Here is an 18,003-nt window from a genome sequence, read left to right as displayed (position 1 = left end):
CTTAAAAAGGGTTTAGGTTAGGAGAATGAAACTTTCAGGGATCAGTCTACAGGCTAAAATAGGCTATGTCCTGGGAAGGTATTTTGAAGTACCTACCCCTACTCTATCTAGAGGACAGTGACCTTTGAAGACATAAAAAATATTTGTACTATGAGAGTGAAACCCTACAAAACAGATCTTCGGCTTAAATGAAGTACAAAAAAAAATCAGCTTCACAACTTTGCTAAATCCCAATTTATTAGGTTTGAAAGATATATAAACAAATTTTCCTGGAAAAAAATAACAAAAAACAGCAACATTGGGTATGGTTTATAATTCTGCCCCAATAACAGGAATTGTATTCCCAGAACTAAATCCAGAGAAAAAGAAACTGATAACCAAAAATTAAAGTAAAATGTTGTTTTGTCAAGAAGGACAATTTCTAAGACTTAGAAATCAGAAGATGGTTAACATTGAAGCTTGAAAATACCACCATAGAGTATGCTTTTGGCCCTGGACTCTTTGCTCAAAGTTTTATTTGAATTAAAATCAAGCTGCCATCCAGCCATGGCTAGTTGGAGAAAAGGCCATGACATATAGTCTGAGTGATAGGCAAAGTGGGCATAAGGGTTTTTGCCATCCAGCCATGGCTAGTTGGAGAAAAAGCCAAGATGTATAGTCTGGGTGAGAGGTAAGGCTGGCATAAGGGTTTTTCAGGATTGTATAAAATGATATTAGCCTTAGCTTTAGTGGCAGTAGTAGTAGAAGCAGTAATAATAGCAAGTTTAGTACCATGAGAAGATGCAGTACCATTAGGATACAAATATTTTCTTTTGGTTAGATCAACATCCTCCACAACAGCCCTGTTAGCTCCAACTTCACATCAAATAGTTCTTGAGATATTGTAGTATACTCTTTTGACAAACTGTATACAGATGGCATGTAGTGATTCAGTTCACCTTTCCCCTCAATCTTCCTTGAAAATTTCATCTTCATATCCTTAGGTATAATTGTAATAGTAGTTATTGTAGTAATGCTGGTATTACTAGTGTTAGTATTAATGGCAATAGCAGCAGCTCTAGTTTCTTTGACCTTAGATCTACCTGTGATTCCAGAGGTACCTAGGGCATCCACTAGACTCTGCTAATCTTTTCTGAATTGGGCAGCTGTGTATATGTCTTCCCAATTGAATTGCAGAGAAGCATGTATACTGTGCAGATCAGACTGGTATGTTCAACACAAAGTGTTCTGAGGTCTTCCCCACCTTTTACTTCTGTTTGGGTGCTAATTTAAAGTGGCTTTTGGGATATGAGTGTCCTGCATTCAGAGAACATGGCCCAAGTATCTCCACCTCTGAGCCTATTGGCTGTCGCTATTGGCTGGTTGACAAGTTTGTGGACTTTTTCATTTGTGATTTTGTCTGACCAATGAATATTTAAAATTCTTAAATGCAAGGATTTTCTTTTCCTGTTGCTGGTTCAAACTTCATGTTTCATCTGCATAAAGGAGGACTAGGAAGACATTGCTGTTGAACAGGCATAACTTAGGTTAGGCAGAGTAATTTTTTGACTTCCATATGTGCTTGACCTATTGAAGATGGCATTCCCCTGGGTATTCTGGTCATTACTTCTTTGAATGCTGATTCTCTACTATGCTTCCGAGATATTTGAATTCTTCAACCTGTTTGATTTTTCTCATTTTCAAATCTGATATGAAGTGGGGAATCAGTACTGACCATTGTTTTGGTTTTACTAGAATTTATTCTTAGGCCAAGTTTTATTGCTTTTTTACTCATCCTGTTTAGAAGTTCTTGCAGATGTTGCTTGCACAACTGTAGCAGTGTAATGTCATCTGCAAAGTCTAGGTCACCAACAGTCACTTTGACAAAAAGTTTGATACCATTGGTCATGGAGTTGCAGAGAATAAGGTCAATGATAATCACAAAAAGTAACAGTAACAGTACACATCCTTGTTTGATGCCAGATAGAATCTGAAAGTATCAGGCCTGTCCTTTGGGTGTCTTGATGCAGCACTTGCTGTCCTCATAAAGAGCTATAATAATTGTGATTATTTTACTTGGGACCCATAATAAAAAAGGATCTTCCACAAACTTGCTCATCTACAGAGCCAAAGACCTTTCCGAGCACCATTTTCGTCTTTCTTCAGTGAGGACTTGCAAAGTAAATGTAAGATCAGCACAAGAATGGTTCAGGCAGAACCCATATTGTTTGTCCCTTAGGTGCTTTTCGAGCTCATTTTGTATTCTTCAGAATGACATGACACAGTAGTTTACCAGGGACCAAAATCAAGCTTATTTCTTACCAGTTTCCTAGGACACTGGCATCACCCTTTTTGAACAGGTGTATTAGTATGCTGTGCCTCATATCAACCAGTAACCGTTTCCTTTTTCCATATTGTAGCAAACAAGGTGGTCTAGAATTTATTAGTGCTGCCACTGAGACCTTTATCATCTCTACTGATATACAGTCTTCTCCCAGGGATTTGCCATTTTTTAATCTTTCAGCAGCTGCTTGAATCCCCAAAACACTTGGAAGGCTTCACACTAATGTTTAGGAAGAAGGATGGCATTGTGGTAATGTTGGGTGGCTATCAGGTGGTGGCCTATTGAGGAGTCTTTTGAAGTGGGATGTCTGTAACTCATTCACTGCTACATGTTTTGTCACAAGTACACCAGAGGGGTCTTAGACTGGGCCATTGACATTATGTTTCTTTCTAATGATGTCACTTGTGACCTGATATAGGGTTCTGGAGTCTCCTCTCTTGGCTGCTTCCTCAGTAAGTTTGGCTTTGTTCTTGATCAGGGTTTAGTGGTCATTCCTTGTGCTCTTCTTTACGGCTTTGTCTGCTTTGCGGTAGCGTGCGTTTTCAATCTTAAATGGCCTGATGTTTGGCTTTGAAGAAGGGCTTCTTTTATGTGTTTCCTCTTCCTTATAAAATTTCAAGTAGCAGTAGTAGTATTAACATATTAATTTTTTGTCACTTGAACACTTGCTTTGTCAAGTCCTAGAAGTTTCAACTTAATACATTAAGCCATTGCTATGAAATTGCTGATATGTCCTTTTGATAACCTGGATGTTCATATAAATCTTGAAATTCTCATCCCAGTGCTCTTAGCCTTAGAAGTAGTTGCAATAGAAATAGTAGTAGTAGATGTAGCAGTGATAGTAGTATTAGTAGTAGTGTGCACATATTGCCTTTTGCTCAGATGATTTTCCTTTTTGAGTATTCTCTGAAAGTTTCAACTTAATACCCAAATCAATTCTTGAGACATGCTCTTTTGACAATGTACATGCAAATAGTGTCTTTTGATTTAGTTCAAAATTCCATCAATATTGTAAATGAAGTAGTGAGGCTATAGTAGTAGTAGTGTTGTTAGTTGTAGTGGTTAGGGTAGCATGCATGTATTGCCTGTTTGATCATCTTCCTTACCATTTCCTAAAAGTGCCAAACTAATATACTCAGTCATTCCCAAGTTACAACCTTTTGACTATCCAAATACACATAACATGTTGTTTTGATTTAGTTCAACACTCCCTCAACGTACTCTGAAAGGCTCACCTGAATGCCCTTTTTATTTTCCAAAAGTAAAGTTCAAACACACATACCTATGTGAATTATATAAATGGTATATTACAAACGAAAAGATAGCATGACTTGCAACCCTTACCCTGAGAACTGTGGGCAAGTTTCATTCATTCATTCAGCAACAATGCTCAATGAAATAGATCTCTTACAATTTTGATCAGATGTGTTTTGGGGAATGATAGGTGTGGGGAGGGCTTGCTATCCTCCATTCACTTTTAGCTCTTAAAAAGGACACTAGAACTTCAGACCACCAATCAATTGAGCCCAATCTGATCCAAAGTTTATGTAACGATCTGTTCCATGAAAACCTTATATGCCTTGGGGTATAACTTATAACCCTTGCCCCTGGACTCTGGGTGGTTGAGTTTATCTTCTAGGGGGTTGCCCTCCATAGCTTTTAACTATTAAAAGGAAACTAGAACATACGTTTCAAATCAAATGAGCCTCCTCTAAAGTTCACATGATCACCCCTTCTATATAAATCTTTTATGACCCTGGAGCATAACATACAACCCTAGCCCCCAGCCTCTGAGGGTTGTCAACCCTAAAGTCCTCATTATGTGATCCTTGGATTATTTTTTGAACAAAGGGCTACCTCAAATTTCTGTTGGATGCATTTGGGGAAATTAGGACGTGATGGGAGGCCAGTTGCCCTCCACTTACTTTGACTCTTAAAAAGGACACTAGAACTTCTGATTCCCGATCCAATAAGCCCTTTCCGAAGTTTACATGACCACCTTTTCCATAGAAACCTTATATTCCCCCTGGGAATAACTTACAACCCTTGTCCTGAGGGCTGTGGGGTGAGGGTTGTTATCCTCAGACATAATTAGTGGACCTTTACCAAAAATGGCTATCTCAAAATTTTGATTGGATATGTTCTGGGAAATGATGGGTGTGGAGAGGGGCAATCACTTCTGACTATTAGAAATGGGACTAGAACTTGCAGTTTCCAAGCAAATCAATCATTTTCGAAGTTTGTACAGAAAGTCCTTTTATACAAAGTGCTCAGGTTTAAAAATGAAAAACATTACGCTCGCATTGCTTTTTACCTTGGCAGTGCTATTGTGCTGCATATGATTGCTTACACTAAAGCAGAACTAAAGAGTAATTCACACATATGAGCTGGTGTAATCAGCTAAAGAATTTTGTTTGCTGTATACCTTGGGAGATAAAAGAATCTTCAATAAGATTTTTTTGTAAGGAACTAAGTATACAACAGTTGTAAAATTCGATGATTTAGGCAGGTTTTTCAGCCGTCCTATTTTTTTTGTTGAAAATTTCATGACATATAATTTTGTATATTCTTTGATGCATTTTATGTAATGATTTGGAATTCCCAAGGCTCAAAACTCTTTCTTTGGGCCTGCTATGTGCAGGGGTTGGCCACAGGCATTAAAATCACTTTATTTTAGCCTGCCAATTTTTCTTTGAAATTATCACTGAAGTTACTTTTTTCTACTGTTTCAAAATTCGATTTAGTTGGTGCTTATTTCCATGAGCTATAAAGGTAATTTAAAAATATGTTCGACAATGAGCTGTTACATGTTGCAAATTAGTAATGGTAACATGACACAGGAGTATGAAAAGAAAAGAAATAATCTGAAATTCCAAAGCAACATCTTTATTTAGGTTACTGATTCATTTTGCGTAAGTTGTGCATTTTTTTTCATTGCAAGCTTTTGATCGTGTCCTTAAGCCTTATCAGTTGGACTGGCAAATTTGAGGGTGGGGATGATTCTTCTCCCTCCTTTTAGGCAATGCACCCTTCAAATCAGTCACATCAAACTCTTATAGTTAAGTCTCAACTTGTATATTCTCAGTCAGGTGCTACCAGTTTTTATTTGTAAAATGTCCTTGCCTTACCAAATCATAAGTCTCATTTGTTTTTCCTTCATTCAATTGAATATATTCAGTGAACTAAAATCAGTGTCAAAACTGTCGCCAAGCCAAGTTAATAAAATTGTATGGGTCCTAAAATCATACAGTAAAACTGTAAATTAGTTTTATTTAAAATTATATGGTTCCAAACTAGTTGTAAGTTTGTCTTCCCTCACCCAACTAAGCCGCCCAGAGCTCAAAGTCCTTGTTTAGGTGGAGTGTAAGGGCCTTCCGCCTAATTTTCAAAGAATTTCAAAAGTCTGGACCATCCAAACGAGAGTAAAAAAAAGAAAATGACAACCCTTAATGAGTTCCCCGTTCCCTTCAGTTCTATCCGTGTATAGATGCTGAAAATTGGAAAACTGAAAACTGGCTTTAAAGAAAAAGTTTTATGAACAAAGATAATTATTCACGCTGTAGAATAAATTGAATACTTCTTTCAAAAAGTTCAAAAGTTAATACATTTTAGAGAGAGAGAAGAGATAGAGGTGGATACTTAAAAGTACTTTCTAGGGCAAAGTTTAGGCTCTAGCAATGTTCCTGAAAGTTTAGGTAGCAAAAATCCATACATACACAGTTTTACTAAATTATCCTCCAGGAATGTCTCATGGCGTAACTGCCTCTACACTTCCTCCTCCTCAAAAATGCACTGACCGATTAGACAACCTTTATGTTATGAAAGTAAAATTTGAGATTCACTTATAAGGTACAAGTCACTACTAAGCAGGTCCAAAAAAGTTTTTTAGGGGAATCCCACTGACAAGTTATTATAATTTGCTTTCTAAGAGAAAATTTTTTCATTTCACTTATATTCAGTATCCCCTCTAAATATGCTAATTGGCCCTACCGTAATTTTATACGAGGTCTTATATGTAGATGTGTGTTTTTTTTTATAACGTTGTTAGATTTGTTTTCTGAAGGGTCAGTGTAATACAGAAGAATAATTCAAGCTGACTCCCTTCTCAACATTCTTTCTAAATATAATAATTAATACTGTGAAAATCAGATCTTAGCTCTCTATAATGAGCATAAATATAGCAGAGGCGCCATTTGGTCCAAATCTTGGGGTGGGCATGAACTCCATCTTGTTCCCCGCCCCGGACTCACTTCGTGTCGCGTAAGAAAAAATATTTTTATTGGGTTTTGGCAGCACATCGATCGAATATTCTAAGTAAAAACGCATTTTCAGCACCCGTGTGTTGCTTGGAAATGTACTGTAACCGAATTTGGAACTCAGCCACACTGACCTCTAAGATTAATTATAACATCGAAGATCATAATTAACGAGGTTAAGTGATTAAACTGAGAGTGGAAAATTCAACCAGACTACAGGCTGGCCTTCCTAAGCGAGAAACTTTCATATCTAAGTAAGTGATACATTGGTGAAAGTAATCTTCATTAACATGCTGAGGGTTGTAACCAAAATCTCGGTTTTCCTTCAGCAGAAATTTCTTTCAGATCAAGCATATTTACAAAAAGGAAAAACATAACAAGAGAAAAAAAATATTACAACACTCAAGGTAACAAGGGGAACCGCCGAGGTTTTATCTTTTTAAAATCGTGAACAAGCTGGTCGTAGTCCAATTTTTTACTAAATCCTTCTCTGCAAACATCAAAAGGAGGTGACTAAGATGATCATCTCCTGTTGTAGACTACAGGTAGGTTTTCACTATTTCTTGGCTAGAAAACAAACGCTCATTGCTCGCTGTTGTTACAGAATGTGCGGCAGCAATACGAAGTACTTTAATTACTTCTGAGTAAGCCACTGGTAATGCCTGAAGATGGTCGACAATGTCTAGGAAGTTTTTTGGCCTTTTCTCCTCATCGAGCAAGAAACGCTTGGCAATACCAGCTTGAGATTCGAGAAGAATGTCGTCGATATCCAGCTCGCCGTAAAGAGTAGAAAAACGCTTGAGCAACTGTGTCCATAAATTTTGTCGAGCTTGGACCCAAGGCTTCGAGTGTGCTCAGCACTGGCAAGTTATCTGTGAACCTTCTGTCAAATTCGGCTAGTAGACGGTCGAAAGTCTCGGAGTACTCTCGCTTCATTTCATCCGCCAAAGTAGTAGTCCGATTTCCAGATTGGACGAAGTTCATTCCTAGCGTCGAAGTTGTCACAAATTGTTTCAGATGCTTGGTGATCTTGAGTTGTAATGCTAATGGCTATTAATGCCCTTATATTTACCTAACTAAGAAGCTTATAAGCTTAATGATGTAAAGTCTTCAACTTCTCTCTGTGCTCTCGTCTTTAGAGTCTTATGGTAGCGTTGGCCTACAATCTGGGGTTCGACCGGTAGAGGATGTCAAGCGTCTCTAACTTTCACAAAGTTTATGAGTCGAGCATAGAAATGTTTATTTGCTCATATGGTACAGTAAATATACATAAAACGAGGACAGAAACAGAATAAGAACTAACTCGAGTCATCTAAAACATTGGCTTATATTGACTAAAACAAGGAAATAAACATCGAAACATTTGACAAAAACTGACCTATTTTAATCTGTTAACTTAGAGGAATTACTGCAAATATTCAGAATTTGTAATATTAATATAATCACCTAGGAAATGGGCATTTGACAGAACTTAAGATTTTTATTATGAATCTACCCTACTTTTAAAGTTTACAATGATTAATAGCAAATAGCGTAATTACCCCAAGGGTCGTCAGGTAATTACGCTCTTTGGTTAATTAAATAAAAAGAACAATTTTTTTTAATGAAAGTAAGGAACAGCATTAAAACTTAAAACGAACAGGAATTACTCCGTATATGAAAGGGGCTTTCCCCCTCAACGCCCCGCTCTTTACGCTAAAGTTATTTACTGTTTAATAAAGTAGAATTCTTTTAACTCTATTTTTAAATCAGTAAGAAACTTTACCGTAAAGAGCGGGGCGTTGAGGAGGAAAAGCCCCTTTCACATACGGAGTAATTTCTGTTTGTTTTAAGTTTTAATGTTGCTCCTTACTTTCATTTAAAAAAAAAAACTTTTTTTTTATTTAATTTCTGGACGTTTTTGAATTAATGCATGTTTTGATCTTGGCTCTCCGCACATAAATCATTAAAACGAAATTTGCTTATTAAATCAATTGCAATTAATCGGAAGCTTTTGAGAAAAAAGAAGCGAGAGAGGAGGCCTAGTTACCCTCTAAGTTTTTGATAACTTAAAAAAGCATTAGAACTTTTAATTTTTTACAAACGTTTTTACTGGTAAAAAATATACGTAACTTACGAATTAACTTGCGTAACGAACTTCTATATTCGTATGTTTTTATTGCTTATATGAGGGGGTTCAACCCTCGTCAATACCACGCCCTTTACACTAAAGCTTAGATTTTGTCCCAATTCCTTAAGCATGACCTCTGAATCACAAATGCCGTAGAATAAATAGTTGAAATTACTAAAAATACTTTAGCGTAAAGAGTGAGGTATAACGAGGAGGTAAACCCCTCATATGCGTAATAATATTATTTCGTTTTAAGTTTTAATGCTGCTCCTTTTTTTCAGTAGAAAAAACATTTCGTATTTATTTTCTCATTGTTTTTCCAAATAATGCTAGAAAATCCTGCGCCCCCTTCATTGAAATTCTCTTCCCCCATGAGAAGTTTCTCCCTCCCGCATAACCCCCCTCAAATCTCCCCCCTAAACCAAAAAATGCCCCTGAAAACGTCTGTACACTCCCTAGTAACCATTACTATATGTAAACACAGGTCAAAGTTTGTAACTTGCAGCCCCTCCCACGGGGACTGTGGAGGAGTAAGTCGTTCCTAAAGACATAGTTATTAGGTCTTTTGACTATGGTGAATAAAATGGCTATCTCAGAATTTTGATCCGCTGACTTTTGGGAAAAAGGAGCGTGGGAGGGGGCCTAGATGCCCTCCAATTTTTTTGGTCACTTAAAATGGGCACTAGAACTTTTAATTTCTGTTAGAATGAGCTCTATCGCGAAATTTTAGGACTACTCAGTCGATACGATCAACCCTGGAAAAAACAAAAACAAAAAAAAAACAACAAATTTACAAGCATCCGTGATCTGTCTTCTGGCAAAAAATCTGAAACTCCACATTTTTGTAGATAGGAGCTTGGATTGGTGTGATTTTGATGGTGTGATTTTCGTTAAGATTGTATGACTTTTAGGGGGTGTTTCCCCCTATTTTCGCAAATGAGGCAAATTTTCTCAGGCTCGTAACTTTTGATGGGTATAACTGATCTTGATGAAACTCATATATTTAAAATCAGCATTAAAATGCGATTCTTTTGATGTAATTGTCGGTATCAAAATTCAATTTTTTAGAGTTTCGGTTACTATTGAGCCAGGTCGCTCCTTACTACAGTTCATTACCACGAACTGTTTGACAGGCGTACAGTAATTTCAAATCAATTGAACAGAATGGATTATGTTGGACATAATGGATTATTTTGGCTGGCAAAGGGCCCTTTGTGGTGGAAGCTTGGGCCCCCTGGAAAATCCGGGGTGGGTATTTGCCCACCCCTGACCCCCCTCAAATGATGCCTCTGAAATTTAGGCCTAGAATATATATGAATGTTTGTTGGTTTAATTGCTGCATTAGTGTTCTGTATTTATTTTGTATCAACAGTTGATCCATAATGCAAAGTAATGCCAACTTGAAGAAAAAACAAGAATGTTGTACTAGTAGCTGCTCTATTTGGAAAGTGTTGAATTTTGTTATTATTTTTCCATCATAGTATGTATGTGTGTATGTATATATTTATTTCCCATCAAAAGAAATAGATGGAGTATAAGATAAAAAAGCGAAAAATACTCTACAAAAGAATACATAAACACAAGAAAAATAAAGAACAAATGGGTATCTTACTACAAAAAATTAAAACTATTGCCTCAAAATAAATTGCCCAAGTATGAGTAACAATTTTAGAGTTATATCTGGCGATCTGGGCTATGATCGTTTCATTAGGGTCGATGATCCCATACCGACTTGTCACAATACGGTTACTTGTCCATGATGGAAGCCGTAAGAGGTACTTCGCATATTTATAATATGTAGACTACAATTCTTTTTTATCTTCCTTTTGGAATATTCTCCAAAAGGGACTTAAATACATATAATGAGGTAGTGCCATTGAATTTTACGCTGGGCCAAAATCTGCTGATCAAACTGACGGTTATAAACTACAACACGGTATTACGCTAAAGAGTTCCGTTTCTGCAGGTGACGCGTTTCAAGCATAGACCGACCAATAGGGATCCCCAAATAAACTGTGTTCGTCAACCCGAACAGTAGCACCATCCAGCCTAACATCAACAGCAGATCCTTGCTTAGCATTAAACAACGTCATTTCTGATTTCTCCTCATTAAACTGAAGACCTAGTTTCTACTTGAAACTGAATTAAATTCTCCTCTAAAACGCGAAGGAGGCGGCTCAGATTAAGTACATGGTGTGCATAGCTTATTAACGATAGATGAATCCCTCTCACAATGTATGTCAGATTTGACTTAGATTGCGGTTTGACGATGCTGTTGTTAAATGCGGTAGGTGATGTCAATGCACCCTGCCTTACACCTTTTTGTAACAGGATGCACCGGGTTATTTGTCAGGTTTAGTGTTGTCGGTAGCTTAAGCTCAGCTTTTAAATTTTGATACATATTATATAAAAGGTTTAACATACACGGGTCAACACCTGCTATGCCCATATCTAAAATGATCTGCTCATGAATTAGTGAATCGAAGGCCCGTCTAACATCATGCGCAGCGAGAGCTATGCTCTCACCGCTTTTCTCAGCATCTATCAAGGCCGAAACAAGAGCAGAAAGAGCGTGGCCACACCCTAGACTAGGCTGAAAACCGAATTGATGGTCTGGAACTGTGCATTTTGACTGCAGTTCTTCAAAAATAAGTGCCTCAAATAACTTATACTAAAAACGGTAGCCACATTTATAGGTCGGAATGGCGAGCACTGGCAAAGTAGCTTTCCCTTTTTAGGCACAGGTGTTAGTATTCGTATTGAAAAAGAATCAGGCACAATACCCAGGTTAAAAATCATTTGAAAAAGAAGAGCAAGGTGCTCAAGGAACATCTCGCTGTGAAACAGCTGGTGCTGAATTGATATACCATCGCAACTACGCGATTTCTTTTTTTTTAGTTTTCTAATAGCAGTACAGATAGAACACCTCGTAATTATAGCTAGACCTACGTTGCCTGAGCAACGTGAAGTGTTGTGGCAACCTTTCTCCGGTTTCGCCGAATAAAGTGTTGCGAGAGCAACACTTTGGTTTTGTTTTTTGCTATCGGTTAAACGCTGAAGTTGTCAGAATATCGAAGTTTTTAAAACAGTATGTTCTAACAAGAACGCAATCAGTTATGAAATGACCAAAGGCTATTCCTCAGCGTTGAAAAAACAACAACTACAAAATAATATCGAAAGAAGAAACTAAATTGACTTTGAAGCCAGTTGAACTTTATCCTTTTCAATCGTAGACATTGTGACAGATAATAACTTGGAACAATATCTTATATAATCTAGTTGGTATTATAAAGCTATCCGTAACTTTTCAGGATTCAAATACCATAGGTGACACTAATTATTACGAAACTACCTCATTGTTTTACGTTATCGCTTGTATCCGTTGCGTAAACACTTAATTCTAGGTTACAGTGAGTATGGGTAGGCTACACCAACTAGCAAAAGTTAAAAACCCCTCTTCACTGAAGATGATTGTAGCCTAAAAGACGATTTTAACTTACAAGTCCCCTGCATGTCTTACCACTGAAACCAAATTGGTCTTACCATCAAATACACCAGAAACAAATAATAGGTACATCAACTAGCCAAAGATGCAAACCCCTTATTGCCGAAGATGGTTATGGTCTAACAGGCGACTGTTGCTTACAACTTCTCTACTTGTCTCACAATTGGTATCGGCCCATTTTTGGTTTCAGTGTGTACCCTACTATTGAAGTTGTCAACCCCTTGAAACTTTCAAACTAGTATATCTCATGAAGGAATTTTTGTACCAAAAAATGGATGATATATACTTTGATCAGTTCATCAAGAGCTATCGATTGCCGTCGGAAAAAATTCTATCTGTCTTAGTTCAAAAGTTGTTTTTTTTTGCCGTAGGCCAACTTTTTAACGTCACCACTTAGAAAGGAGCAAAGGATAAGCTCTAGTTTCTTTAGCAGTGACAGAACTTTTAAAGTTTAAGAGGTACATCTGATAACATTTCTCTACCTCAATCCCAAGTCCGAAGAAACAAATGATAAACGCTTAATTCTAGGTTACAGTGATTATGGGTAGGCTACACCAACTAGAAAAAGTTACCCTCTTCACTGAAGATGATTGTAGCCAAACAGACGATTTTTACTTACAAGTTCCCTGCAGCTCTTACCACTGGAACCAAATTGATCTTACCATCAAATACACCGGAAACAAATAATAGGTACACCTACTAGCAAAAGTTGCAAACCCCTTATTGCCGAAGATGATCATGGTCTAACAGCCGACTGTTGCTTACAAGTCCTCTAATTGTCTGACAATTGGTATCGGCCTATTTTTGGTTTCAGTTTGTACTCTACTATTGAAGTTGTCAACCCCTTGAAACTTTCAAACTAGTATATCTCATGAAGGAATTTTTGTACCAAATAATGGATGAAATATACTTTGATCAGCTCATCAAGAGCTGTCGATTGCCGTCGAAAAAAAATTCTATCTGTCTTGGTTCAAAAGTTGATTTTTTTGCCGTAGGCCAACTTTTTAACGTCACCAGTTAGAAAGGAGCTAAGGATAAGCTCCAATTTCTTTAGCAATGACAGAACTTTTAAAGTTTATGAGGTACATCTTATAACATTTTTCTACCTCAATCCCAAGTCCGAAAAAACAAATGATAAACCCAGCCGAAATCACAGCAGCACTTTCGGACCCGTGGGAAAATGCCGCTTTTTTGCTTCTGTAAATTTTTCTATTTATCACTCAAAGAAGATATATTGGCTGTGGGGCCGGGTAACTGCCCCATATATTTAACACTTATAGATATTAGTCCATTTTCAATTTGAAAGTGGTGCCTGCCTGCTTGCCTACTAGAACGGAACTTTCCACTCGAAAGCAGAAACATGTTTTGATGAAACGAAAGCTTGGCTGCACAACTTCAGATACTCCTCTCTGACATAAGCTATATAATTCCACTTCACTTCGCACACAATAGGCTCTGGCTCGTGGACAAGTAAAACCATCCTTTGTGGCCCCAGGTAAGAGTTCTGCGGAGCTTTCCAAAATGTAATGTCATATTCATCAATCTGGCCTGAGGTCCACACTTACCGTAAAACCGCGCAGGTTAGACCCTTACCAGTTACCGCGAATAAGCCGAGATCGGCGGCATAAAAAAAAAACGGGACAAAACCAAAGTGTTGCTCTCGTAACACAATTCCATCTGTCTTAGTTCAAAAGTTTGATTTTTCTTGCCGTAGGCCAACTTTCTAACGTCACCACTTAGAAAGGAGCAAAGGATAAGCTCCAATTTCTTTAGCAATGAGAGAACTTATAAAGTTTATTAGGTACATCTGATACCATTTCTCTACCGCAATCCCAAGTCCGAAAAACCGAATGAGAAACTCAGCTGAAATCACGAATAAAAATGAATAGAAACAATATATGACAGCACTTTCGGATCCGTGGGAAAATGACACATTTTTGCTTCTCTAATTTTTCTATTTATCACTCAAAGAAGATATATTGGCTGTGGGGCCGGGTAACTGCCGCATATATTTGACGCTTGTAGGTTTTAGTCCATCTTCTATTTGAAAGTGGTGCCTGCCTGCTTGCCTGCTAGGACGGAGCTTTCCACTCCAAAGCTGAAACATGGTTTGATGAAACGATGGCTGCACAACTTCATATACTCCTCTCTGACATAGGCTATATAACTCCGCTTCATTTCGCACACCATAGGCTCTGGCTCGTAGACAAGCAAAAACCATCCTTTTTGGCCCCAGGCAAGAGTTCTGCGGAGCTTTTCAAAATGTAATGTCTTATTCATCAATCCGGTCTGAGGTCCATATTTTCCGTAAAAACCGCACAGGTTAGACCCTTACCAGTTTCCAGGAACAAGCTGAGATCGGCGGTAGAGAAAAAAACAAAACAAAAAAAAAACGTGACAAAACCAAAGTGTTGCTCTCGCAACACAATACTCGGACTGTTTTCTTCTCGCTTATGTGAGAAGAAATCATCCGTTTCACACCGAATCTTTTTTGTAGCCGGATATCAGGAGCCGAAAATTCATTTCTATAATTTTTAACCCAATTATCTCGAGATATTGAGGTCATTGATACATGAGACCTTCCTCTAAACAATGAAGACCAAAGTTTGTTTGGGTGGGTAGGGACAGCCTGAGATGAAGAACGAATAATTGCACTACGGTGTAGTGAAAGTTCTTTCGCGAAATTGCTTTTACTGTGAATTCTAAGCTTATTCACCCAGCCGTTTCGTGGACAGCCAGCCTCACGCCAAAGTGAAAGCAAGAATTTTGGCGAATTACACGCGTTCTGCAGATTAACATTTGCAGACCAGCCTGGTTCTTCGGTACCAGGCCACACCCGTCTAGACGGTACAGCTGACTGTTCAGCGAAACGTAATGCGTGCACAAGCTCACTACAATAAATATTCAAGCGAATCCATGATTCTGCCGGATATTTCTTCGAACTAACCATCAGCAGATCAAAAGGAACACGGCTTTTTGAAACAAGTTCATCACAAGTCGACTGAAATGAACTCATAGACGCACGTTTCCAATCACGAACAAATTAAGGACGCTTTTGGAGCCTTCCAGAAGGAGGTGAAAAACTAACATTTAAATCAATATTGAAAAATAATGGAAAATGGTCTGATGCAAAGTTTGAATCAGAAACAAGAACCTCACTCGATGTAACTGGTCGAGTGTGCATAACATGATCTAGGTTTGATACACTTCCCGAATTATGAATATATGAAAAATTCTTATTCTTAGACATGAGTATAAACTCATCACCTAGCATACCGAGTAATATATAAGCACGATTAGAACTTGAACAGTTGTTGCCCCTCAGGTTTTCAAGGTCACAGTTAAAGTCACCTGTTATCAGACATGGAAGTCCATAATTTTTTATTTTATCAACACACTTCAATAACCTTACAATCTTTATGGCAAACAGTCTATCTGATCGATCATGATGATAGTCCATAGGGAGGTACACGTTCACGATAACCATGATATCTTGGATTTTGACATATGACAGTTAAAGTCACCTGTTATCAGACATGGAAGTCCATAATTTTTTATTTTATCAACACACTTCGATAACCTTACAATGCTTATGGCAAACAGTCTATCTGATCGATCATAACGGATTTTGACAGCGAAAATGTCTTATTCCGAGTCAAACACAGAAGTGGATATAGAGGATCTAACGTAAGTTGCAAGGCCGCCAGATGGCTGGCCGTGAGTGCAAGAGCGTTTGGCTGTTACCGTGAAAACCTGATGGTTTGGTGATAGGTTCAATAAGGTAAGGCTGAGAGAGGTTGCGAAATGTTCCGGCAAACATACAACATCATATCTAGAAAGAAGGTCCTTGATAAAAACAGACCGGTTAAGGAGATTTCCATTTAAATTCCACGTTGCAACTGTATGCTTAGCACAGGTGGGTTCTAGATTCATTTTTGGTAGGGAATTCGTATTGATTATCGCTTTACTAGCCGGATATCTTATGTAGTAGTATGTTTGGTCATTCTTTTTGCATAAGATGCAGAACGTATCTTTAGTGCACATATTACATTATAAAAAAAGTAGCATAATTTTGACACGTAATTGTCCTTCGTGGATGTGTGTTCAGAAGCACCACAACGACCACATATAGGAATCAATACGCAATTAGCCACTAAGTGACCAACTCCATGGCATGAATAACATCTTTTTGGGAGAAATTTGAATTTTTCAGCAGGTAGCTTCTCATAACCGATTCGGACTGAGACTGCTAGAAAGTCTTTGAGATGCTTACTGGTCCCGAAATACAGCTTGAACACTTTGGAGCGCTCAAAGCTACCGATTTCTATTGCTTTTAATGCATTTAGAACAAGGGATTCTATATCAGTATGGGTTTCACTAAGTGGAACCTGTTTCAAAACAGCAATAAACATTTTCTCTTTGAGCATGTCAGAGACGATTTGAAGATCAAGGCAGAGACCAAAGAAGATTTGGACTTTATGAACAGTTTCCAGTCCTGTCTCACCTTTCTTAGATCACTTATTTCGGCTGTTCGGGGGTTGGGGCACACGCTGTCTAAAAACTGCTTGCGAGCATCGGGATTATCGAGAGACTTTGGCATTTTAAGAACAACGGCATAGGTTATCTAAGGATTGACTGTTACAGGATTGTCAGGGCCTGGGACACTGCTCGCCGAAGGGCAGCAGAGGCTCTGTGCTTTAGCCGGAGACACAAAGTTCTTAAATTCTAGACATTAGTCATTTACCTTGCGGATTAACGTAGCGCTTGCCTCGCCAGGAATTGTAGGGACTTCGTCTGGTTCGTATACAACGACCTTCGGCAGGGCCACTGAATTCTTATCACATTAGTCAAGAACTTACAAAATGTCTGTAAATGTATCAGCAACTTTCTGCCTTTCGGTTGGCCGAGTAGCATAATTCGCCACAGACCAAATCGTTTTCTTTGATTCGCTCACCAAATCGTCGGCGAAGAAATCGCAACCAGTTTTGATAATATCGGCATTTGCATTTCCTTTTGATTTCCCCCGCACGGCAAAATTTAGTATAGCGTTGTGTACTAATCTATTCGGCTGCATCCCATGAACAGAATCCAGTTCAAGCACAGTTCCTGGCTCAACAGTCCAAAAAAGAAAAAATCTTTTCACTAAATAAAATTTGGCAAAAAGTATGTATATCCACTGATCAAAGACAACAATTGCTCAATTTCACTGCACTTGGCTAGTAAATAGACGCAGAACGGACAATATTAAACCCCCCATTTTCCAAAAAATACAGCTGTAATTCGACTTCAATTGGCAATGTTCCTTACGCTTGTAGTCAGCATGTCAGTAAACCGGTCAAACAAGTTAATTTGGCACAGTAAAAGCACTGATCGACGAATATCGAAAACTAGATCAAGTTTAAATTTCAAACTAGATTTCAATTTATAATCCTCTTAGTTAGCTAGGTGTTATCTCATTGAACTCTAAATCAATACTGATTCAGTTGCACAATAGTATTTAGTTTAGACAAATTTTCTGTTCTCAAGGTGGTATTATGAACTAACTGTTGATGAGAAATAAATAAAATATTGAAAACCATCAACATCAACAATATTTTGTTATTAGTCTAGGGCCATATTCAGGTATGAGAGCTGGAACGAATATTCAGTTGTGGCAAACGCTATATTTTGGGAGAGTCTTCAATGGGAAACAAAGTGGTATTTCATCTATCAGCTAACAGATCAATCACATCATGAAAAGCCGATATATTTAAAAATTTTAATACAAACTTGAAATAATGTTTTTAAATATAAGATAAAAACAAGAGCT

General features: G+C 37.9%; 1 protein-coding gene across 1 annotated transcript in view; it reads left to right on the top strand.

Annotated features, from left to right (window-relative positions):
• LOC136031271 (uncharacterized) overlaps positions 1 to 18,003 on the top strand; it is a 41,565-nt gene that overhangs the window by 948 nt on the left and 22,614 nt on the right. The window lies entirely within an intron of this gene.

This window comes from Artemia franciscana, chromosome 1, assembly GCF_032884065.1.
Source record: "Artemia franciscana chromosome 1, ASM3288406v1, whole genome shotgun sequence".
In the NCBI taxonomy this organism is placed as follows: domain Eukaryota; kingdom Metazoa; phylum Arthropoda; class Branchiopoda; order Anostraca; family Artemiidae; genus Artemia; species Artemia franciscana.
The sequence above is the reverse complement of the archived record's forward strand: the minus strand, read 5'-3'. Positions and strand labels throughout refer to the sequence as shown.